This window comes from Typopeltis vanoorti, chromosome 7, assembly GCF_054136105.1.
Source record: "Typopeltis vanoorti isolate ZY-2024b chromosome 7, IOZ_Tvanoo_1.0, whole genome shotgun sequence".
NCBI classification, from domain to species: Eukaryota; Metazoa; Arthropoda; class Arachnida; order Uropygi; family Thelyphonidae; genus Typopeltis; species Typopeltis vanoorti.
This window is the reverse complement of record NC_143555.1, coordinates 13,266,426-13,291,686: the sequence shown is the minus strand read 5'-3', so window position 1 is coordinate 13,291,686 and position 25,261 is coordinate 13,266,426. Positions and strand designations below refer to the sequence as shown.

Sequence of the window (25,261 nt, the reverse complement as noted above, 5' to 3'; positions counted from 1 at the left end):
TTCAGTTTAAACTGTTTATTTTTTATGCCATTATTCTCGTGTAAAGACAGCTACTTTTCTTGACTGTCATTTTATCACCCAGACGGAAAATAGTAAAATAAAATGAAAACAGAATTTAATTTTATTTTCTCTCTAAGAATATTGGAGTAAGAGCGCAATTACTGAATCAAATAATTTTGTTTCTTCGGTCTTTAAATCCCTCTTTTTTGTTAATTAACGTAGTAATTATGCTGCTTAAGTTTTCTCATGGATTTTTCCCATCAGATCATTTTCTGAGACACATCTCGATATCGAATGTTTGCATAGAAATAGCATTTCTATTATGAGAAATGTTTGATATGCACAGTATTTATGAACCGAACATTTTACAAAAATATTAACTGTATATTGATCTTTAGCGGACAAACGAGTAACTAATTTTGGCAGCCTGAAATTTTGCCATTTAAATGATCATTTATAACCGCACGAAAGTATCAAAGCTATATTACGAATCTAAGTATATCTCGGTTTTGAGGGAATAATATCCCCCCCCCCCCCCATTCACCCGAACTGAACGGCTTTTATAAGAAGTGTATTGAAAGCCAGTTTGCTATCACAGTATTCGAGAAAGGAACAGCGTGTTACAGATACTCTTTGTATACAACACGATATAATGAAAACTAGTTCTATCGTAACAATAACTAATCATATTCTCTTAGCCGACGACATTTGGTCATGCTCTGCATCAGTTTATGTTTCTTTGGTCGAGTAACAGTAATCAGATGGAATATTTCGATTCGCATATTAATAATCACTTCTTGTGGCTAACAATATTTCGCTGTGTTGATCAATAGGGTAGGTCACAAAGAAATCTAAATAAGGAGAAAGAGAAGGTAACATTAAGTCACGTGTTGCATGTATTAACTATATGTTTTTGTTTTTTTATTGCCATTTTGTTTACCAGAAGTAGACTTTTTTGTACGAATATCGAACCATATAGTCCTCTGTACAAGCTTATTAAATTGCTTGCGCACCGATCGGAATTATTGAGATAAGTTTGCAACATTTCGCGTCTGCGAATCTACAGATTGAAACAAAATTAAGATGGTCCGAAAAAAATTTTATGTGGATTACAAATACTGACTTTGCATAAATTCCGTCTAATTAGAATCATAGAGTAATTATTTATGTTCGAAATGTGTTGATGCTATTTTCTTCTTTTCTTATAATCGTGTCCTTTTAATTGGCAAAATTAGTCGAAATTATAATATGTTCAATTTATAATAATATAATTCCACGTCTCCTCTTTAGTTTGATAATATCTTATGATATTTTGTATGCAAAATTTGATCTGTGTTCATATTTGACTTTAGGTGAACCATTTTATTAGCAAAATTATGGGAAAGCAAAGCCTACTGTACATAACGATTCTATCTTGAATTGCCATGATAACAATAAACGGACTATTTACCAGAATGCTATTTAGAAACATACTTTTATATGATTGTCTCCGACTTTTTCCCCTTTTTATTGATTGGCCTGTCTTCCAACCATAATCACTATTTAATTCTTTCCTGAAGCTTCATAAATTCATTGTCCCTCTGCAACTCATTGCTGAAGGTTATTAAATGTATTTTGAACTTAACTGCACAAGATAAACTAATTTAATATATATGTTTATTCATCGCCTTTTTATTAGACCCATAGCAGAGAGTGGTTCAGCCAAATGTAACAAACTCATGTTTTCCATCGTGTATATTCCATGAACTAACTTACCAACTTATCAAATAATTATTTTAATATTCCGGTTGGAATCCCTCGACCCATTTAAGGAATCGTCTATAAAATAACTTGGATTCATTTGGCACTCCTTAAAAACTGGGCGAGGAAAGCCGTAATTTGTAATCTGGCATTTCCTTAACCAGAAACTTATATTATTTAAGGTGTTATAACTTTTTTTTTCCCTCCCACAAGTAAAGCTTATTTCATTTAAACATCCTACAACCTTCTGAGCTTTACTAATATGATCTCTGAACTTAAATTCCCTGTTGACCAGATCACTTTTATATTAATTGACGCTTTATAAAGCTTATTAGTTTCTACTCAACAAAGCAAGCTTGTTGGCTGAACGAGCAGTGTATTCGTTCCCTATCCAACAGACTGTGGGTTCGAATCCACCTGTAGGGTGTTTTGGGAATGTTTTTTAGGTTAAAGATGAATTTCATTTGCTGTGTGTGTGTGTGAAACCACCACCGTCATTATTGGATACCTGATGTGAATGTCTTTAAGTGATAAATAGGTACTGCAATATGCGGCTACTGTTTTGCCTATCAAAAGGCTCAAATGGCTTGAAGGGGGAAAACTGTCAATTGCCGAACGCAGGAAGTTCTGTTTGTCCGTACAGGCCTTCTCAGACGACGCGATCTCGTTCCTGACAGATTGTCTTAGGACCACAGCTTCGACAAGCAATGTGCGTTATTTTTCCACTGATTAAACATCCGGGATATCGCACCTTTTGAGAAACTAGTCAACTCTGCTGTTTTCAAAATCGTGGTTCCAGCCAGACGGCACCCACAATTCCCGAAGAACAGCTCTCTGTCCTTTCACACTGTATCGAACTCCAAAAGATCCGTTGTTTTTTCCATTGTGATCAACACTATTGACGATTACTGACCAGCATCATTCTTAAATAGTTGCCTAGAACACGTGGTAAGCATACCAAGTATTTTCCATATACGCTGCGTAAGCGAGTTTCATCATGTAATTCAGTGGCGGGTGTGTGTGTGTGTGTGTGTGTGCGTGTGTGTGCGTGTGTGTGCGTGCACACACTAGCCGCTAAGTTAACAATCTTTATGCAGATATACGTAAACGTCACTAACGTAGCATATATGTAAAATACTTGGTGACGTGCATCCCAACGTATTACAGGCAACTATTTAATAATGCTGCTGGTCAGTAATAGTCAACAGTGTTGATCAAAATAGGAAAAATGAAAGATCTTTCAGAGTTCAATAGAAAGACATCGTATGTGCCCTTCTGGCAGGAGCCACGATTTTGAAAACAGCAGAGTTGACTGTTTTCTCAAAAGGGTAGATATTCCGGGTGTGGAAAAATAACCCACGATGCAGGAAGGAGACAGCTGTCGTCTGAGAAGGCTTGTAAGGACAAATAAAACTTACTGCATGTGCAGCAATTGACCGAAGCATTTAATGAAGACTGTTTTGGACTCATATTTCACCGAACTATGTGCAGGGAATTGAAGAGGACTGGTATTGGCTGTCGTATCCCTGTACGGAAACCACTGATTTCTACGAAGAACCGGAAAGTTCGTCTACTGTGGAGGAACACCGTGACTAACTGGACACTCGAAGACTGGAAAAAAAGTCATATGGTCTGACGAGTCACGGTATACCTCGTTCTGTACCGACGATAGGAAGAGAGTTTGGCAGGAGTCCCATGAAGCAATGAACTCACCTTATTTGTAAACATAACTGAAGGTTTTGGAGGTGGTGTGGGACATATTCTGTTGGTATGGAACAGGTCCCCCTTTTGTGCTTGAAGGTCGGATGTCCTCCAAGGAATATCTGAACATTGTTAACTTTTTATCCAGCAGATGACAGTTGCTTCATGAATGACAATGTTACTGTCCATCGCACAAGAATTGTTCAGCAATGGTTCAGCGAGCATGATAGCGACTTCCACCATCTTCCCTAGTCACCACATAGCCCGGATCTAAACCGTAATTTAGATTGTATGGGACATGTTAGAAAAACAGATCCGGGAGCAAAGTCTTCTTCCGTCAAATCTGAGCTAGTAAAGGACTGTCTGGTGAATGCCTGATATGTTGTATCGTAGATGCAATCCAACACCTTGTTGTATCTATGTTTTACCACAAAGGAGGACCAACATGGTGTTAAATAAGTTTCTAATTCTGTGGCCTGTATGTGTATCTCTACTAAGTTACTGCAGACATTCCATTCAGTGGCCTTTTACGGCCAGGTAACTTGGCTTCTTTGAAATCTGATTAATGCACTAATTGATAGATTCGTTATATCCATCTGCACAGTGTATTACAACTGAAAAATCCTCCCTGGATACACGGCTAGCTCACCTTCAGTTGAAAAGCCCTGGTATTCTTCGCGTTCTTACTACAAAAATAAGCTTATACATTTTGCAGTTTGCAGGGAAAAAATTACATTTTGGTATTGAGTTAATTCATCTCCCGTTGAAATGTTCCTGCTTTCTAGAAGAAATTCTAATCTAGGTCTTTCGATCCAAATGGCCTTGTCGCTACCGAATGCACTACGAAAGTGCCCACAGCACAATTTTTTTTTATAAATTATTTTTAATGAAATGGTATTATTGAGCTATTTGAAATAGAATATATTTTTATAGCGAAATATAGTATTTATGTAATTTTGATATGGTCTGATTTAAAAAAAAAACTGTTGAAAGGTGGTAGTTATATATTCGCTAGAAGACTATAAAATGCACAAGCGTTCGATGACTGTGGGGTTCGTAGAGACATTATTATTTTCAAGAGAACCTCTGGTCTTGATAATACTCATACGTAAGGTTGCCTTCTCATTTTATGCAGACTATACCATCACTTAGCACTGCCTTTTCTCATCACTATAGTTCTAAACTTAACGTTGGAGTTGATTCTTTCCTTTTTCTTCATTTCTAGTCTACACTAAATAGTGCTGTCATCACTCGACGTCACGCTATTCTTTCATTATTCGTTTCAGTGTAAATGAGCCTTGGCGAGTATATGGCTGCGAGTCCTTTTTCACCAAACAAAGCCTTAGGCCGAGTTTACTAACAGAAAGTGCTACTTCATGCAGACTGCATTTAACAGCCTGGAAACGACTACGTGAAATCGTTCTCTCCATTCTCTCAAACTTCAGAAATAGTCTGTTTTAAAATGAGCTGTTTTTTGTTTACTGGTCTAAAGAGTATTGATTACGGAGGGGACGAGAAAGATGTTCGTTTTATAACACACACACACACACACACACACACACACACACACACACACACACACACACACACACACACACACACACACACACACACACACACACACACACACACACACACACACACACTGCATTCAGTGGGTGTGCACATTGAATGCTCTCGGAAGCAAATGTACCACATTAGTGAAACATTGAATTAAATGTATTAAACACAAGTATTCTTCGTATAGCAAGATCTAATATTATTATTATTATTATGCTATGCATATTACATTACTCATAAAATGTGTGGCCAGTTGATTAGGTACATCTATATTCTAATAATTTGTATCCCTTGGTAGAGTTTATCATACTGACTTCACGAGGGGTGGAAAGGCGTTGTGAACTGCTTGTTTCCCGTTATCTCACAGCCAGATCCTCCCACCCCCCAACTCCCATCATCTAATGAAGCAACTGCAGGCCCATCAAATCTGTATAAGCCACCATTCCATGGAACTGTTTCATTACCCATTAAGATGCATCTTTCTGCTTAGTTCATCTATGTGGTAACGGTTATTCAGACAGGACAGTGCTTCAAGTCGCAAGCATTCATTCAGGAATACTTCCAGATGCCAGACGCTGCATTTATTGTATATTTTATTGGCCCAGTTGAGTCATGGATCTAAACCCAATGGGTAATAATATTCAAGTAAGTTATGGCATTCTGACATCATCACTTCACTTGCATGAATAAATCTAACATATATAAAGAAACAATTCCTGCACCAACACATGGAACGATAGGCCCGTTGTCCTGTTCCTGCAGTTAGATCGAAAAACTGGAACCGGAATTATTCCGAACAGGAGCAAACATTACTTCGGCTACACGTGCAAAGCTTATGTTGTTCCCATTATTATTTATTATTATTATTTTTTTATTATTTTAGCAATTATTATTTTAATAACAATTGCCTATTATTTTAGTTGACCAAAGAGTATAATGAGAGATCTCAACTGATGCTATACTCATTGTACGATGCAATGGCAGAATGCAGTTTCATATTTTATAAAACATTTTCGTGCTTTTATCGATAATGCAGGAAGTTATTTGATCTTAAAATGTATCATGTATTTTATCTTTCCGAAGGATGGCAATATGTCACATTATTATAGCTCCATTTCATTGCCATTTCGCCGACACATAATCTTGTAACAACAACATTGATTCTTATGATATTGCCTTATATAATCTTGTAATCCCGACACAAAATCTGGTAATATCAACATGGTTTCTTATGATATTGCCTTATATCAACATGTTCTCCAAGGCCACAAGAGTACTATTATATTCGACGGCAAACATGTCGGTGCAAATGTAATGGAAGTAAAGGTTTCACGCAATGTTTGACGCTATAATTGGGGACCCGTTGGTTTGAGTATCCGCTCTCCAGGTCACAAGTATTGGCTATGGGTTCGAATCCAGCTGAATGTTTGTGATTGTCTCTAGGTAGGTGGATGATGAATTTCATCGCCCGGCTTGAGACTCCCTCTCCGCTTAATGGAGGCCAAGAGTTGCTTGGAAAATTCCATGTTTGGTCTCTTGAGAAGGGTTTCCAGATTATGTTAGAATTACCGAAAAATGCATACTAATTTTATTAATAATGTAAGTAGTAATGCCGGCCTGGTTGGCCGAGTGCTTAGCGTATCCGCTCTCCAGCTAAAAGGATGCAGGCTCGAATCCCGCCGTGGGCATAGATAATTGTGATTGTTTGTGAAAATAATAGTAGTGGTGGTGGTGATCGGCGGTAGATGGCGTCGGTGTAGATTATGAAGTTAGTTGCGGTGTTGCGGTTGGTGGAGAGTGGTAGAGTAGGTTTCCTCCCTCGATGAGTCCTTTGGACTTCCTGGAGGTGTTACATAATAATAATAAAATTAATAAAAGTAGTATGTATAACCATTATTATGCGGTAAGTATCCTTAACCATTATACGATAGTAGTATACTGTAGGTTTACAACCTTTCGTGATTGGAGTCACATAAAGATATTATAATATAATACAGAGTCACTTTATTAAGTGTGGCTGTTTCGTTATCATCGAAATTTACATTCACAGACGCATAATCACACAGCTCTTGGTACCTGCCAACGGTCTTTATGTAGCCTGGAATTGACACGTGCTACTTACTGTTTCATATGAAGCGATGGATTCCATGGACAACGCACGTTTAAGTAAATCTATATTTATAAACATATCACGCAAGGCTGTGAACATGCATTTTATATTTTCTATGAACACTACTGCGAGAAAGTGGGTTAGTAAATTTCCTATATGTTGTTCTGCTTTGTTATAGTTTAAGCAACAGAAGTAAGAATACGTAAATTTGGCAAATCGGCAGTTCTAAAGCAAGCACTAACTAGATTTGAATTAATTATTTCAAATGTAAATGTATTAAGATGAATTATTCCTACCGAGTAGATTGCCTCTCTGTTTTGCATCCTACACGCTCTGTTGGAATCTCGATATAGCATTGTATTTCTGAAAGTCTTCAGGCTCTAGATCATCATCATCACCTGATGTCAAACTATCATGTTGATTATTTGGGACTTAAAGTACTCTTATAATTCTTAGCCCACCAAGCGTATTAATATGTGATGTGGCTTTCTAACCTCTAGTTGTATTACCATAAAAAAAAAAAAATCGAACAGTAGTTGAGTAAGAGATACTGTCAATGAACGTGAGATGACCCGGCTAACAAGAATTCGTGAAATTGCCGCATAAAAATAAAATTAGTTTGATAATTTTTATATTTTCAAAAATAGCCGGAGCAATTTTTGAACTAAAAGATTTTATGCAGAGCGAGCATCAAATGTAAGTGCCGTTTTTATTTCATTATCGGCGCACACGCCATCTACATCTGATAATCCTCCTACATCGATATATGAGAAATATGTTCGATGACTTATCACCAAGTTATGTCTCATTTATAGCAGCACTCTGTAGAGCACATTCCCTCGATATGCTATCATGCGTAGCAGTCATCGTCTCTGGTTTATGGGTCCTCTCGGTTTTTTTATTTTTATTTTTTATTATTGTTCAGATACTTAGATGGCCAGATATACGTACAAAACTGTAGATATGGTCTGACCATTGCCTTGATAATGACACCAACACCTATTTTATCCTACTTGTCAAGGTTTCGAAATATGGCAACAATTCTGTGCCTAAATTTCACAAGTTTTGCAATCTGTCCCCTCAACTTCCTGTCCATGCGCTGGGGCTCAGTTATTCCAATATAATATGCCTTGTTTAATCTACTCTGGCGAATATACACCATTACAATGCAATTCCCATTCATTCTAAGTCAGCCTGTTGAAATCTCGATGTAACACCATAACATTAGAGTACTTCGTCACTACTTTTCCCAGTTTAACATCATCATCATCATCAAATAAACAGAATATCTCCTCCCAAATCCTATACTGTATCATTTTATAAATTAAACAGCTCATAATGAAACTTTACACGATTTGCTTTTCTAATCCATAATTGTTAAAAGCTATTCATTCCTATTTATCTAATCGATATTTTCACATGTAGTTTCTTTTGTTTACAGTTACTCAAGATTTTCATTTAGTTGTCTTTTAGTATGATATACTCATAGTATTGTTCTCGTATTCTTTATTTCATCCATATTATGCACATCTGTGTGCAAACGGGACTTTGTGCTTCAAAACAACACTTATAGGTTATTATATTTATAGTTATGCTTTTTCTATAATCAAAAACGATTGATCCGAGTCTTGAATGCGATATCATAAATTCCATTGCAATCGCTATTCAGCATGCAAGGAATTAATTTCTAGAATTTAAAATTATGAGCTAAACATAAACGCAAAAAAACAGTGAAGTAAAAGAAAACCAGCCATGAGTGAAGTTGAGAGGGAAAAGTTAAAGACAGTATTCGGTCCTATGAAATCATGAATGATATTGCATTCTCCATTCAGCATACTCGATAAAAGCAAGAATAACAAGAATATAATCTCTTTTCTGCTAGAAAGTAGTTTTTTTTTTGTTGTTGTTGCACTTCATGGTACATCGTTGTACATCAGAGAGAGAGAGAGAGAGAGAGGACGCTTTGTATCGAGAACAAAGCAGAAAGCAGATCCTGAGCGTTAACTGATACTATTATGTTGTCAATGATCAGTGAATCCATTTTAAAGTGCGGTTGTTCGATAAGTATGTTTGAAATAAATGTACACTGCAGTATCTCGGAAAGAACTGAGTTCGAAGGAGTGGAAACGACTTAGTTAAAATCTACCCCAGGGTAAGCCTAGAAGAAAATAGAATTAAAGATAAAGTGTGAAGTTGAGAGGGAAAAGTTAATGACAGTGTTCGGTCCTATAAAAAGTTATCGCTGATGCTGCAGTACATGTTCGTTGGCTGCGTGGATGGCTGCTTAGTTGTGGAGGATACTTTACCTTAGATGAACACATCGTGGCAGTAAAGAATGAAATAATGTAAATCGATGGAATGCAATTTTCTCAAACTGAATCTCGCACATCCAGATTTCTTCATTTTCTTGTGAATGCAAGCACTGCAGATGCGGTTATTGAAGGTACGTATAAAAGTGGCGACCAATACGAGCACTACAAAAACTAAAAATACGTTAATGCATAATGCAAGTCAGTGCCACGGGCTCTTAGTATAAGGACAAGCCACTAGAAGATGAACACAGACGTAATAGGTAACGCTTTACCTTAGATGGAAACTTTATTTTATGTGAAAGTTTAGAATTTTTTATTGTTCGTTTTCTTAAATAGATCTGTGCATTTACAATTACTTGATATCTTTGTTAGTGTATTTATTTGTTTCTTGCTTATAGCACAGAAACAAATCTGTACTTTTTGATATTTTTGCTTTCAATAATGTTCGACATAATAATAAATGAAAGAAATTACAAAATCAAGAATTTGAGTTTCGTTTTAAATATGTTCTTTACGTGAATTGTACATTAATGGAAATAATCATTATATGACTTTGGAATATATATTTGCAGGCCTGGTTGCCGAGTGGTTAGCGTATTCGCTCACCAGTCGAAAGGCTGAAGGTTCGAATCCCGCTGTGGGCTTGGATGTTTCTGATTGTTTGTGAAAATACTAGTAGGTAGATGACCTCGGATTAGTTGTGGTTCATCGTAGTTGGTGGATTGTGGGTGGTGGAGATAGAGAGTTGTAGAGTAGATGCCCTCCCTCGATGAGCTTTTAGACTCCCTGGAGGTGTCAAATAATAATATTCTGAAACATGCGTTTCATTTGGCTCCCAGTTTGTCAGATTTTATGTGAATAAAATCTAAGCTTTATTGTTTCAGGAGCTATCCCTTTTTACCAAGCAGTAAACAATATATTAAAAATTATTCATTAATTGAAATTTAAATTTGAAAGAATAATATACAAGACTTATTTGAATAATATGAATATCAGATTGATGGTGATATTCAAATAAAATTATTAAGGACAAGTAGAAAACGATGCGAGTTGGAGAAAGAACAATGTTTAAAGTGAAAACCAAATAAGTAACGATATATCAAAGGTAGATATATAAATCAAGAAAACAAAACAAGTTTTGGAAGGCGACGGATTTAAAAATTATAAAATTGGAAATTAGGAGCTAAACATAAATACACGCACCGTCGTCATAAGGATAAGCATGCTAGTTATGAGCTTCCCGTGTGTGGCTCACTATATATTAATTGGAATTAGGTGGGAGTAACGAGGGGATAGTGTATTTTATTTAATTACCAAAAGAGCGGATTATATAGGATATTTGCGTCTTTATGGTATATTGACTGGTTCTTATAGGTCAATTTTCTGGACACTGTAACTATAAATGCATTTCAACTGTATAACATGTAAAGATATTTCAGCAGTGGGATTTTTATTAATATTGCTGGTGTGCTTATTTATAGTTTTTTCTTTTTTTGGTGGGTTGTACAAAGGCAGGCATGGGAATATTGTAATCTTGGTAATATTCAATTAAACGCGATTTTTAAAGAACGAATGATAGATCTAATGCAACGTACTGAATCGAGGCTGACTGTTAAATTTATAAACAACATTACACTGCAGTAATAAATTACTCTGTGTTATTGTGTTTTAGTAAGTTTGCAGTTTATTAGGGGTGGTAAAAACAATTCTGTAATTTGAATATTTAAAGATGATGGCTATGTAGATCTAGGTATGATGGCTTTGTAGATCTTTTGAATATATGGGAATTTACTTTGAATATATGGGAATTAATTTCGAACTTGCTGACTTGAGGAAGTCAACAAGTTCGAATGCATACCTAGGATCCGTTATTAATCTGAAGAATTGTTGTTCAGAAGACATTAGTGACTTCATTGGAATGGTCAAAACAATAGCCAAAGACTTGCCTAAAATCTGGAAGGATAGATCTGTCTCCATCGGAACGAAGTTGAGGATTCTGGTGTAGCTGTTTTTCCAACAGTGACTCATGGATGTGACTTGGAACCTAAAGAAGTCTCATAGAAAAAGGATAGTTACTTTTGAGATGCGGTGTTACAAAAGATGTTTCCGGTGCTAGAAAAGATCGGCAGAAATTTAAGGCTCATTAAAGATATTGACAGAAGAGAGCTGAAATATTATGGACACATTGAAAGGATGGAAGGAGAACTCAAATCAATAATAGAAGATAAAGTTCCAGGGAAAGAGGAAGGGGTAGACCTTCAGTGAGATTGATGGATGGTGTGTCTGGAATGGCGGATCTTCAGAGAGTTGGCGTCTCCAGAAAAGCATACGATAGGACCACCTGGCTAGGACTGGTGTGGAATATTATCAAGGAAGGTAGTTACCATACGGAATCTGATGATGTCCAATGAGCTGATGGATGAATGAGTTATTTGATTCTCATTAAAGGATTGTGGGATGAGGGTACACAATTTTCGGACAAATGGATTGCATAATATATTGGCTGTTGAGGATGATGTCGGAAATGGAAGTTGCCTATAAGGCATGCGATTTCTAGGTTTAAAGTTTAAAGATGAGTATTTTTATTCATTAATGAACTGTGTTATTGACATCATAGACATTTTGTTATAATAAGGAGGATAAGAAGTGAAATGTAAGTATTTACCAACGTATGTGGTTTGTGGTATTCTTTAGTATTAATATGATACTCTCTTCTGATTATACACTGCTTGGAAAGAAGTTAACAGACACCCCCCCCCACACACACACACCCATGGGCAAAGGGCATCGTGCTATGTAACGAGACGACGGACACAATGGATTCGTTGACTTCTTTCCAAGCAGTGTAGTTAAGTCGTTTTTTTTAAAATATGGATTTATGTTATCTTCACATTGGATGGAGAATTGCATCTGTGGCTAAATGCTCAAATAATGAAGTAGTTTACGTATAGCATTCTCGTTAGCAATACACAAGAGATGGGGATAAAAATTGTGACTATGTAGAAGAGAAAATTTTCAGCGAGTTGACCGCTGGTGCTTTGGCCCGTGGGAAGACAGAAAATCTATTCGTAAACGATATCATTACATTTTTCAAAATATACCGAGATAATTATCTTAATTAGAGAAGGGGTATCTGAAGAAGTTATTTTTGTTCGTTCTGCCAGATTTGAATAAAAAAATGAGGCGTTTGTAGATGAAGTGTACAGTTTTAGGAACATCCACGTTCTTTTATACAGAAAACGCATCGAAAGAAGAGTATATTGTCAGGGCGGGGGGGGTACGGTAAATTCCTTTATTTGCCTAAAAGGTTCGTCGGTAGCTTTATTCATAAACACTGAGTTTTTTAAAAATAATAGTTTCATCATTTGTGCGATATAAATTTACATAGATGGGGCTGTATGTGAAATTTAGACTCTATTTGAAAATAGGGATATATGATCGTCCTATTTTTGTAAATATATTAAATCCAACTTACATATTATTTCCAAATGATCACATAACAAACAAACCACAGTATTAAATTCTCTGGATGCAAAACAGTAAATTAAAATTGAATGCAGATTTTCTTAATCCGTGCTAAGAAAATCCGAACTGTTTTTTTTTTTTTTAAAAAATTTGTAAATGTAAAAAATCTCTCTCTCTCTCTCTCTCTCTCTCCCTCTTCGCTCCATAACAGATTTGCTCATCTCATAAATAAGCATGACCTTGCAGCATATGTCTCTTACTTTATTTTTATTGTTTATTTTGCTAGTTTAATTAAATACATTACATACATGCTAAAAACAGAACAACTTCGAAATGTTTTTCCCCCTACGAGCAGCATGTTATGGTTGTTACACCACCCTGGTATACCCTAATCACTATTTTGTGTGAAAAGCCCAGAAGAATAGACGTTTTCGAGATACTGGTACAACAATCATACCAAAGTCACTTAACTCACGAATTTAATCCATTCTGTGAAATCAAACACAAGAAACAGAACCGTCAGATGCCTGTCTGTCTGATGTATATAGCAAACTGCAGCCACGCGACTTAACGTCTTCATGAACGGTGTGTCCTAAATGGGGAGGTGTTCCTAATAAAGTGGCTACTCAGTGTATATGGTTATATTTTTGCATTACAATTTTAGTAAAGCATGCATAATAATTTTCATCTATCTGAATTGTTCAAAAGGGTTTTCAAAATCAACTGATTCATCCCTACCTGCTAATAACGATAGGCATAACGTTTTTTTGGCTATTTAATATGTATTTCTACGCTCATTTATCGGTTCTTTATGTTCATCACTTCTAATTATATGCTATCTTTGCCCTAATCGTATCAAGTTATTTACTATCTTTATCTTCAAAAAAATGAACACAACAAGCCAGCAACATGACGCATCAAGGTACGCCAAATTAATAATCCTTTAACTAAAATCGTGAATTATATCTCTTGTAGCCTATTTGTGATAAATGGACTACTCCCATTGCCCAAATAGCTCTGCTTTTAAATTTAATTTTACACAGGCATCAATTACTATAAATGGCATAATGGTTATGCTGTTTTGGAATGTACTCATCTCTTGGAGTGGTTCCGCCGAATTGCAGTTTTAAAATCATTAGAGATATGCGCTGTGGGCGAACACCATCTTCAAAAAATAACGAAAACATGGACAGACTGCAGTTTAGTTCACAATAACTGATATTTAACTGTACTCGAGATAGAAGTGGTCGGAATTGGTATATTCATGCGAACTAAATTTTAAACGAAGATCTGAACATGAAGCGCATTTCAACAAAGTTCAAAAAATGCTATACGCTACAAAATTTTTGACAAAAAAAAGAATAAAAAAAGGAATGCCACAAATACATCTGCCTCCATATTCCGGTTATGATGGCTCACTTTGGATATTACAAAAACTGATTTTATCATTGTTTCCAGCAACGGCAGTGATGACCAGAAATGTGTACTTTGCAGAAGGGATTACTTTGAGGGAGACTGACTCCGATTCCCATAAGTTTATTTTTATTTGTGAAAAACCACTTATATGTGATCATTGAAGCATTCTTAGATGCAATCGACGAAACCAATGGAAGAGGCACACACAATGGAAAATGGTTTCCGGATCAAACAAGACAAATTACTTGCGGTTCACTATTGATGCTAATGTCCAATCAAAATAAATAAATAAATAAAATGAATAATAATAATAATAATAATAATGCATTTTGATATAACGTGATTAAAGTTGCAAACGCCACGAAAACTTGAACGACAGAAATGGGGAGATGCAATATTAAATAAAATCGCCAGCCATCTTAAAAAAATAAAGCGTAAGGAAGAATTTATCAACATGAAGAACAAACATTGCATTGGGAGCATCAAGGAATCTTCGTGTTGGCTTATCCGGCTGACTGACTGAGAAATCAAAATACTGAACCAACTTATCTCAAGAAAATGAAATGTAACATTGGTGTGAACTGATCAGAAATTGTCCTTCAGAAAAACGGAGTTTTCATTCCTGAAAAAAAATCCGTCAAACCAGCCTAAAACAGAAATAATACGCATGCTTCATGGCTTTAGTTTCCTCTTCATATTACTTTAAAAAAAAAACATCTTTGCTTGGATAGGTTTACCAAACTTCATTCATATCGTATTAACATAAAGTCTCGCAAGCCAGAGTGGCATGGTTGATTGAGTGGATGGTGTCTCTCTCTCAACGACAAGATGTGGTTTTAAATATCACTTGACATGGATGCCCTTGAATCTTTTTAGGTAATAGACAAATTTAACAGCCTGATCAGATCATCACTTTTACTCGAGGGGGAGCCTTCGTAGTTCTTCCAACCAAAGGCTATCAGTATCAACGCTAGACTTTGCTTTTACTTTAATTCAGAACAACCCAATCCAACTTTAACTCGAGGCTTTAAGTACGCTAAAAATACAGTGCCATGTTTGCTTTTAGAGCAGCATTTCTGAATTATCTAACGATTAGCCAACGTACATTACTAATTTGCTATAGGTTTACAGCCTACTGTGGTTAGGATTATCATTAAAAATTGTTAATTGTAAATGTGAATACAACTCCAAATCTATCGAATTTAAATATATCTCCGTAAAGCAAACTTAATTTGTAACTGGTTTCAATTTTAGGCAGACTAGTTTCCTTTATAAAAAAAAAAAACATCTCAGCAGAAATATTCAAAAAAACATGAAATAACAATCTACCGACTTATTGCACAAATGCAGTTGGTGAAATTTAATTTCATTTTTTTCGAAACAAACACTTTTTTTTTATTATTTTTTAAATTTTCCGATTCTGGCTTTCCAGCAATTTGTCCTGCTGAAAGACATGTAAACATTAGGCTTAATCGTATAATATCTTTAAAAGTAAACAGTGAGAATTACAAAGTGAAATTCTAAATAACAACGATTATACATATTTAATCTGGCGTACTGCTTAAATGAATCAAAAACTCTTCTCACAAGACTAAAGCTGATTTGCACTAGTTAAGAAAAAAGAAAAAAAAAATGTTTCTCACATAAACTTCATTGCATCTCTTTCTTGTACCCACGAGTACTGTCCCTTACCAGTGCGATATTCAAATAAGCAATTTGTGACCATTGTTATTGCTGTGTTGTTATTTTAAAAATTTTTATTTTTAACACCTATTTGGCTCGCACTTATTAGTGTTCCACTATAAAAGATTTGCATAATAGAATGAAATACTCTAAATTGAAGAGAATAAGCAGAAAGTTCAGCATTTGATTTTATTGTGAGCATATCTACTGGTAAGGGCATTTTCTAATATGTCTATTTTTTGAAACGAAACTATTTTCTTGACATCAAAGCTTATTATCTGTATTCTCTTCTCAGAAATGCACAGTGCATACGTTGCTATCGGTGAGGCCATATAGGTTTCTAGAGCAACAGACTGAGTGGCATAGTGCTGGACAGCTGACAGGTATATTGACATTAGACATGCGGAAAGGGAATGTTTGGCATAGCTTTGCGGTTTCTTGCGTGAGGGGATGGTTCTGGAACATTTAGCGATATAAATTGCCTAGGGAGAAGTGTTCGGTATGATCGGATATCACGCTGCCCTACTCTACTAACAAATGGTGTACGTTAAGTCACATTGATGATGTGCAGTGCGAAGATTCCATAGCAAATGGAAATATCATCAGATATGTATCAGATGGAAACACTTTGGTGGTATAGTGTCATAGAGATATTCGGCACGTGATCTGCGAATATGCACTAGGCCGAATGTAGGAGTTTAGTTCTCAGAAATGACCACTGAAGACATGGACGTCATCTTCACCTACTTCGTGTACATGTGTTCATTCTCTATAATGCTGGATGCTTAAAATCGTCTCTCTCTCTTTCTTTCTCTCTCTAAGATCGAAGTTTTTTGTTTATTGGGCTCATAGAATCATGAAGAAGTGGACGTAATCTCCGCCTACTTCATGTACATGTGTTACTTCTCTGTAAGAATGGATGCGTGAAATCTTCTCTCTCTCTCTCTCTCCGAGGTATAAGTTTCTTGTTCATTGTTAATCAGAACTTACTTAGCAATCGGTTTGTGTTTGTAATATTAATCGATTTTTCCTGCATTCGTTTTGTATGTTTGTTTTGTAAAATGTTAGCTAGTATCATACGGAGGTGGCAGGATTTTCTTCAGAAAAACAGACATGCCAGCACATTCGCGTAAGTTACACGGGCATTGCACAGAATCATTACACTGCTTCAAGTAAACGCAGTGTTTATAACTTTACGTTTGTCAAAAGGACAAAAACAAGAATTTTTAAAATGATTCATTATCGATTTTCTGATGTGATTTGATGAGATCTTTGGCTTCGATTTCGAAAAATATGTATCCACGAAAGTTTGAAAAGAATAATACAATTTCTGCTGTTCCGTTAGTTCGTATTTTGAACCTTATTGAGACGTATGAAAACCTTTTTTTTTTTTTTTTTTTGAGTAATGAGTGAAATTTTTTTGGAGAAAGAATCTTTTGGAGGATTATACATGGTCCAAAAGCTGTATTTATCTCGGTAAAGTAAATTAAAAGTTTCTTGACTTGTCTTCTTAAGTGAATGATGACATGTGCATTATTTGCCATTCACTTGATGAATTAATTGCTTCTGCTCTATGTAACTTATCAAGGATTTATTTATCTTAATATACAGTTCATGAAAACAGTTTCGTGCCCATTAAAATTAATCGATGAGAATGCACGTAAATCTCTTATTAAATTTCTGGGAATTAAGTATGCAAATAAATTCATACGATTTTCTCTCAGCTTAGCGTAAAGAGCGAATAGGGAATTACTGAAATCGTCGACTTGCAATGGAAAAGATAACTTTCCCGAAGTCTCAAGAATCCGATTTAGTAATTAGAAGTAATTAACAAGTAATTTTGTTGTGTAATCAGTATCCTAAGGATTTTCTGAAATGTTCTGCAGTAAACTGATAGAAGATTCAGAAAAGCTTAATTATATCAAGTTGGAGAATCATTTCTGTGATATTAAACAAATAATTTATTACTTTCACACGAAACGAAACTGCATATTTATCTTATTCAAATTGTAATATTAGGTTAAAATTACTTTATTTGAGAATCGTTTTTCAGTTTATAAGCATTCTGCCAAGTTGAAATCTTCGAAGGTTTAACGAATTTCTTAGCTTTTTAGATTCGAAATTTAAAGAAAAAAAAAGGTAAAATCCATCCAAAGAATCGTTAATATACTGAAATAAATAATGTGAACCAAGCAGGTTTCATTCATTTTCAGATCTGTGCATTAAATTAACCTATACAATTTTGTTATTCTTTCATTTAAATTTGCATACCGCGTTTACTCGTTAAATCATCCCTCCCCCAATTTTTGTATTTCTTCGCACCCTGCATTGCAGTGTGGAATAGATAAAATTTCTGCATTATTAGAACGAAATAATAGACAGAAATAGTTTAATAAAATAAAGACTTACATGTTTGTTGCTTAAAATCTTACAAGTTTATTTTAAACATTGATTTGTACTTTATACTGTTTACACAAAATATGTCATTTTCTGCCAATCTAGTTAGCTGACTGTACAGCTCCACTTTCCAAAACACACACCGAGTTTGATTCCCACTGCAGTATGAATGATTGTCAATGTCTATAAGTGAGAGATATTTGCATTTCTTGATGCAAGACGCCCATTCCATTTATAGAAAGTCTGAAGCGAGTTGAAAACGTTCTATGTTTGTTCTCTAGAGTAGGTCTTCTGGATCTTCCAATCCTTTATCCACCAAAATAGTAATTTGATGTAGAAAGGCTTTTGAATTGGATTATCGCGCGCGTGTGTGTGTGTTGTGTCTGTATTACATATATATGTTACCGCTAAAGTGCAGAAATCAGTTATTCTACAGATTATCTAGGTATTGTGCAGATTAACTAGGGTGATCCATTAAAGTGCAGAAAATTGTTTCATTTCTCAAATTACCTAGGTAATCTGCAAATTACCTAGATAATCTGCACATTACCTACTAGGCACTCGTTAAAGTGAAAATAAGATCTTTGCTGGAACAAGAACAACAGCAACGTTTCTGTACGCTTAAATTAACATAATGTTATTTATTTATTTTTCGATATCTAAAGAATCAAGTTAATACAATCAAATTATCAACAAATTAGTTGATAGAATCAATCATCAATTAAAAAACTATAATACAAAGAATCAAACGGTTTAAAATATTATTACAATTAAGGAAATGAATTTGCAAAACATATGACACTGGCAAAACCAAACTAAAAGTGGGGGGAGAGGGGGGGAGGAGTAGGGAAAGGAAATGAGAGAAACAAACTTTTGAACTTTAACGATACGGAAGCCGCTAATGTGCACATTAGCTAGGTAAAATGCGGAAAACTCTTGATTCCGCACGTTTAACGGAGCGAATCAGTTAAACTGCAGATTAACTAGGTAATGTGCACATTAACGGCTTTCGAGCTTTAACGGTAACATATATAATACAGACACAACACACACACACGCACGCGCGCGCGCTCCCGAGCGATAATTCAATCCAAAAACCTTTCTACAGCAAATTACTACTTTATTATATATATATATATATATTTATACTAGATTCACTCACTACCCGTAAGGGCAAATTATTCCACTCACTCACTGCTCTCTGGGAGAAAAACGTAGCTCTTAACCCCTTCTTGACTGAGAACAACCTTAACTTCCATGGATGCTCCCGTGTTCTCTCCTCGCCTTCCATATAACGAAACATTTCATCATTTGAAATGCTATTTCAAATGATGAAAAGTTTATAGACACCCATTCAAAAGTTTATAGACCTCTATCATATCACCCCTCTTTCTCCTGTTAACCAGAGTCTGTAATCCACATACTCGCAATCTGTCCTCATAATCTAAATCCCATAATATGTACAGTATTATATATATATATATACACACACACACACACATACACATATTATACATATAACACACACACACACACAAACAAACCAGAGAAATAGATATTTACAGTCGCCTGTCTGAACCAAGATTGTTATTGTAAGCATACAAAATTGAATTTAAAAAATTCGATATTCAAGAAAGGGGTTTACATTTGAAATGAAATGCGAGGCATTGTTTACAATAGCTCTTAATTTCATATTATCTTCTTATTGATATGCAGTTTTCTTCAATTTATATCGAAATGAAAGTAATAGTCTGTTACATAATAAGCATGCTATTTGGTCACACTAAAGTTTGTGCACCTCTGAAATTGTGGAAAAAAAATGTAGAAATAAGAAATAAGAATCATTATTCGCCAAAATGTTTACCAATTACGAAATAATTAAATATTTGCTTATATCGTTAAAATAATGGAAAATTCTTGAACAAAAGTCAAAGAGGTATAATAATGTTATGGGAAATGAATATAGTTATTAGGAAAAAATGCTTAATTCGAGTTACATCGAGTTAAACTATTTAATTTAGTAATGTTCACCAATTAATTAAATTCGGTACAATTATAGTGATTATTCCCAAGTTTTTTTTTTCTTGCTACATTAAAATAATTTGCCGAGTTTGTTGAATGAAATGCACCCATTTCTTCTTTCAAATATTTAAAACAGCGGGGTATTTTCAGTAACTGTTATTATTGAGAAATGCTCTGAATACCAGTCTGATAGGGATCATTAAAATACGGAGTTGCTCAAATTCATCAAATATAGAACACTTCGTAATATACTGTGGATAAACATTTGAGTAACATTTTTGTAAAGTCCCGGTACGCTAATTATGCTTCGACAGCCTACTACAACTATATGCTACCACACCCTTCACGTTAGTGTTAGTTTATATTTTCATATAAATAAAGTTCTAAAAAAAGATATAAAATATATTTAAATTAAGGGGATATTAAATCCCACATTGTTTTAAAACCGAATAAGAAACTCAGAGATTGGAATCAGAGAGTTTCATGCCGAATATAGTAAACTATAAAAGTATCGGCGATTACTGGTGTGAGCTAATGCAAGTAGTCCTAGTACGTAGTACAATCTCGGCCAACTCGCAGCAAAGGTGGTAAAGTTCTGATCGCTATTCTTGGTATTTTCCATAATGTAAAAACACTTAAATATAAAAAATATATGTATAAACTTTCACATGCTGAAATACGTGTACTTTGAATTCTTGTACACTTTTCAAAAAATATATTCTGTTCTTTTTGTATTAGAAAATCTTTTATATTGAATCAACATATTATGAGGACATGCTCTAGGAATTTCATATATATTATGTTAAAAGATACCAAGCAATTTTATAAGCTAGGTTTTTAATCCTTTTTCCCAAGTAAGCAAACATACAAGTAAGTCAAGTTTGCAGCTGCACGTAGTGCAACACTAGGCAACTCGTTGTAAAGGTGGAGTAAGCTCTGATCACTTTCCTTAGGATTTTCCCCTAATGCAAAGCATATTTCCTTGTGGAGATGCATGATGCTATGCATTAAGGTAAGTCACTACCCATACCGGTTTCGACCTTTTTTGAGGTCTCGTCAGTGGGAGCCAGACCTAAAAAATGCCAAGGGTGAAGTATTACAGAGCTTATAACTATTTTACCTAAACAAGTTGCCATAAGGTTCTTTGACTTCATTAAATAAAAATCTCAGGATGACAGTAAGATGTAGAAAGTGTTTTACCTTGGGTATATATTATGTTAAAGATACCAAGCAATTTTATAAGCTAGGTTTTTAATCCTTTTTCTCAAGTAAGCAAACAGACAAGTAAAGGATTAAAAACCTAGCTTATAAAATTGCTTGGTATCTTTAACATAATATATACTCAAGGTAAAAAACTATATATATATATATATATACAGTATATATATATATATATATATATATATATATATATATATATATATATATATATATATATATATATATATATATATATATATATATATATATATATATATATATATATAGAGAGAGAGAGAGAGAGAGAGAGAGAGAGAGAGAGAGAGAATATTGTCATATCTCCACGTATCCCTATGGCACAGAGGTCTGATATACATCAGTGTACAGACCGAAGTTAACCTTGTGAGAATGACCAGTCCTCAGCAGCATCGAACGATTGATCCCCTTTCCAACTACTAACCGCGCTCAGACTTGTTTAACTTTTTTTTGCTTCACTTGATATATATATATATATATATATATATATATAAGTTTGAGTAGATTTGAGATTTGTGTAAGGTTAGTAATTGTACGGGATAATAAGTAGTGTGCCTTGAGGGAAAAAGGACAATTTGTTTTATTTTTGAGGTTGAGGAGACTTTGGATGTGATTATTTATCTACGAAAGCCAGAAAGTGTAACTCAGAGCAAGAAAAGAGATCGGCTGTTATCGAAGGTAAATGATGGTTAAAATTAAATGTTTTTTGCGATAAGTAACATAAGGCTGTGTTTTGGTATCAGAAAAGTTTGCATACTCGTTTTTATCACACTGGAGTATGGCAAAATGAATATCTATATTTTTTTATGTTGAGCCCATACACGAGAGATTGGTTGCTCAATATAGCACATTAGTACCGTATATGGGTACCGCAAACTACTGTTTTGCTAAGTAGGTCTCGATGTCAAACTCGATCAGAGAATCGTCCAGAGCGACCACATGCATTTCTCCAAATCTTCTCATAACCTGTGTCTAGAACTGGGCAATGCTCGCTAAAAGTCCCACCGTGAAATGGACTTACGAAATTCGCGATTACCGGTTATTTGTTTGTAGTGAAGGGGATGACTATTATTATTTTCAAGCGAAATGAAGCAAAGATGATAGCTTGATCGCTGACTTTTTTACTCCTTTTTTATAGTGGGCTAGCCATCTTTCTTTTATGCCGTATAAGGATGAGCATTTTATTACATTTTTATTTTTTTATGCGTTGTTCCTACCCACGAAAGGTTATTAGTAAACCCACAGTACATTTGAACTATAAAGATGGTTTTCCCTTTTTATCTATTTTTTATATATTTTTTGTAATTATTTATTTATTTTTTTGCATTTTTACCCCGTGCTCTAGAGGCCAAAGAGAGAAATTTTTTCAAACCACTTCAGACCCATAAGCCGGGTGGTGGTCTTACATCGAGCGATGAAATTCATCTCCCACCTAAAGGCAGTCACAAACATCCATGTCCACAGCTGGATTCTAGCCAGATAACCTGTTGATTGGAGAGCTGGTACGCTAACCACTCGGCCAACCAGGTCAGCTAAAGCAAGAAATATTGCAGAGACAACAATATATTATGGATGTTAATTTACGGATGAAGTTTTACGCACAGTGTAGGGATGCCATCAGCACCAGAAGACACTTTGGTATACAAGTGATAAATAATTCTTTTGCTTTTCTGGAAAAAGGCTAGAATAAGCACCTAGAGAACATCAAGCAAGTAACCTTTCATGCAGAAGTCGTTTACTTTTGGGTGATGTTGCGGTGGTAACTTCTAGGTGAGAAAGAGAGATAGGTGGAAACGTGGCAAGGCAGAATTTAAACCCGCGTAACTTGACGGACCAGAACGAAAGACTGCTAGATTTATTGATTTTGTGTCTCACCTATGATGTAGATTCTTTCAAGCTATTTGTGCTATTCTAAACACATTGCTTGGAATACCTTGGCACACGTTTTGGGAAACCACGCTTTGAATAATGGGTGGAGATTTCAACTGGAATGAACAACAAACATCATCTTTTCGATAAGAATTTATGGCAGAAGTTTTATGTGCATCAGGTTGTTGGGATGCCATCAGGACCAGAAGACATTTTGGTATACGAGTTATTCGGATAGATCTGTTGTTCTGGTGAGGTGAGCGTAAAAGGTAATCAGACCATGAGATGGAGGAAGAGAAATCACAGTGATCTCATTTAACAACATTGTAGTGCCAGAGAATAGGAGACTGAGCACTGCCGGGTGAAGGAGACTCTGTAGCATGAAAACTTGGATAAGGTTATGCCCTTTGTTACTGAGGAGAAGTTACTTTAACGGTACTTGGAAGGGGAATTGTTTAAGAAGAGATAAAGGATGTTGCGAGAGTTAACAAGGTTATCCAGTATTCTGGTAAGTAAACAGATTGTGTGCTAGATGATTACAAGCAGCAGATACTTCGGCATTTCTTCCAGCTTGGTCAGTGTAATTGTGAAGTGCAGAATATCAAATTCAGAGATCAATTTCAAAGAAGTTATGGTAGTAATTATAATTTAGTAGTAAAGACTATAAATTAATGCAATAAAAAGAAACGATATCTTACGCATTCTCTGTGCGAAATATCATATCTAACAAAATTTATAGGGACCATATTTGTACAGGAGGAACCATGCAGAGTGTAATTCAGATAGCTAAGGTCAGTGGATTTTGCAGCTGGTAGTTGAGGTTGAGTTAGGAGAGAAAAAGCAGTTATCGGGTATGGATAATAAGAAGTAGTAGAGCGCACATCGTTTATGATTTTTAGTTTTTCTGTTTCTTTATGTTTTTGGTTAGTTTTTAATTTTTATGTTTTTGACTTTTTTTTTTTTTTTTGGTAGAATATTTTATATATCTGCAGTGATATTGAAATTGTTTGATGCTGTTCATGGTTGGAGAAGAATTAATTGAAGAATATTGAAGATATTATTTAACTAAGAATACGACGGTTTCCTCTGCATGCCACTATATTTTTCGTTTTGTGTGCTATCTCTCTCTCTAAAATAGAATGAAATTAAAAATTAAAAACACCAAAGAATCCGTGTTCATATTTTCAGCTCACTTTGTGATTACTTTCATATTGCAACCACTGTAGCTTATCGCAAATAGTCTCTGAACACTAAGTGGCGTTTTCGCTAGCATACTCTTCTACTGTGCTCGAAATCATTCGTTCAGACTTGAGATTATATTGAAATATTTTATTTTATGAGATTATTCAGTTTTTCTTAGCTTTAGCTCTTTTTCTTTCAATCGCATTTGGCAATTAATCACAAATCACAACGCATTCATTTAATTCATATAATTTAATTCACCGCATTCATATAATTTTACCTTTCTCAGCACCTCTTCTGAATTCTTATTTTATTGTCATTTAAGCAAATTCTATTGAAGAGCGCTGGGAATAGTGTGATTTCTAATAGCAATATATCATCTCGGTTTCGAGTGGTTTTATCATATAAAAGCTACTTCTGGAAGGAATGGATACGTGGCTATTTAGTTGTTTTTTTTTCTCGAATATCAAATATAACACACAAAAATCAGTCTCATTCTACATAAGCCCTTTCATATATTCGTGCAGTTAGGAGAATATATCCATTGAACATCTGCTGTTTATATTTT

General features: G+C 34.9%; 1 protein-coding gene across 9 annotated transcripts in view; it reads left to right on the top strand.

Annotated features, from left to right (window-relative positions):
• LOC150104491 (RNA-binding protein Musashi homolog Rbp6-like) overlaps positions 1-25,261 on the top strand; it is a 768,426-nt gene that overhangs the window by 134,303 nt on the left and 608,862 nt on the right. The window lies entirely within an intron of this gene.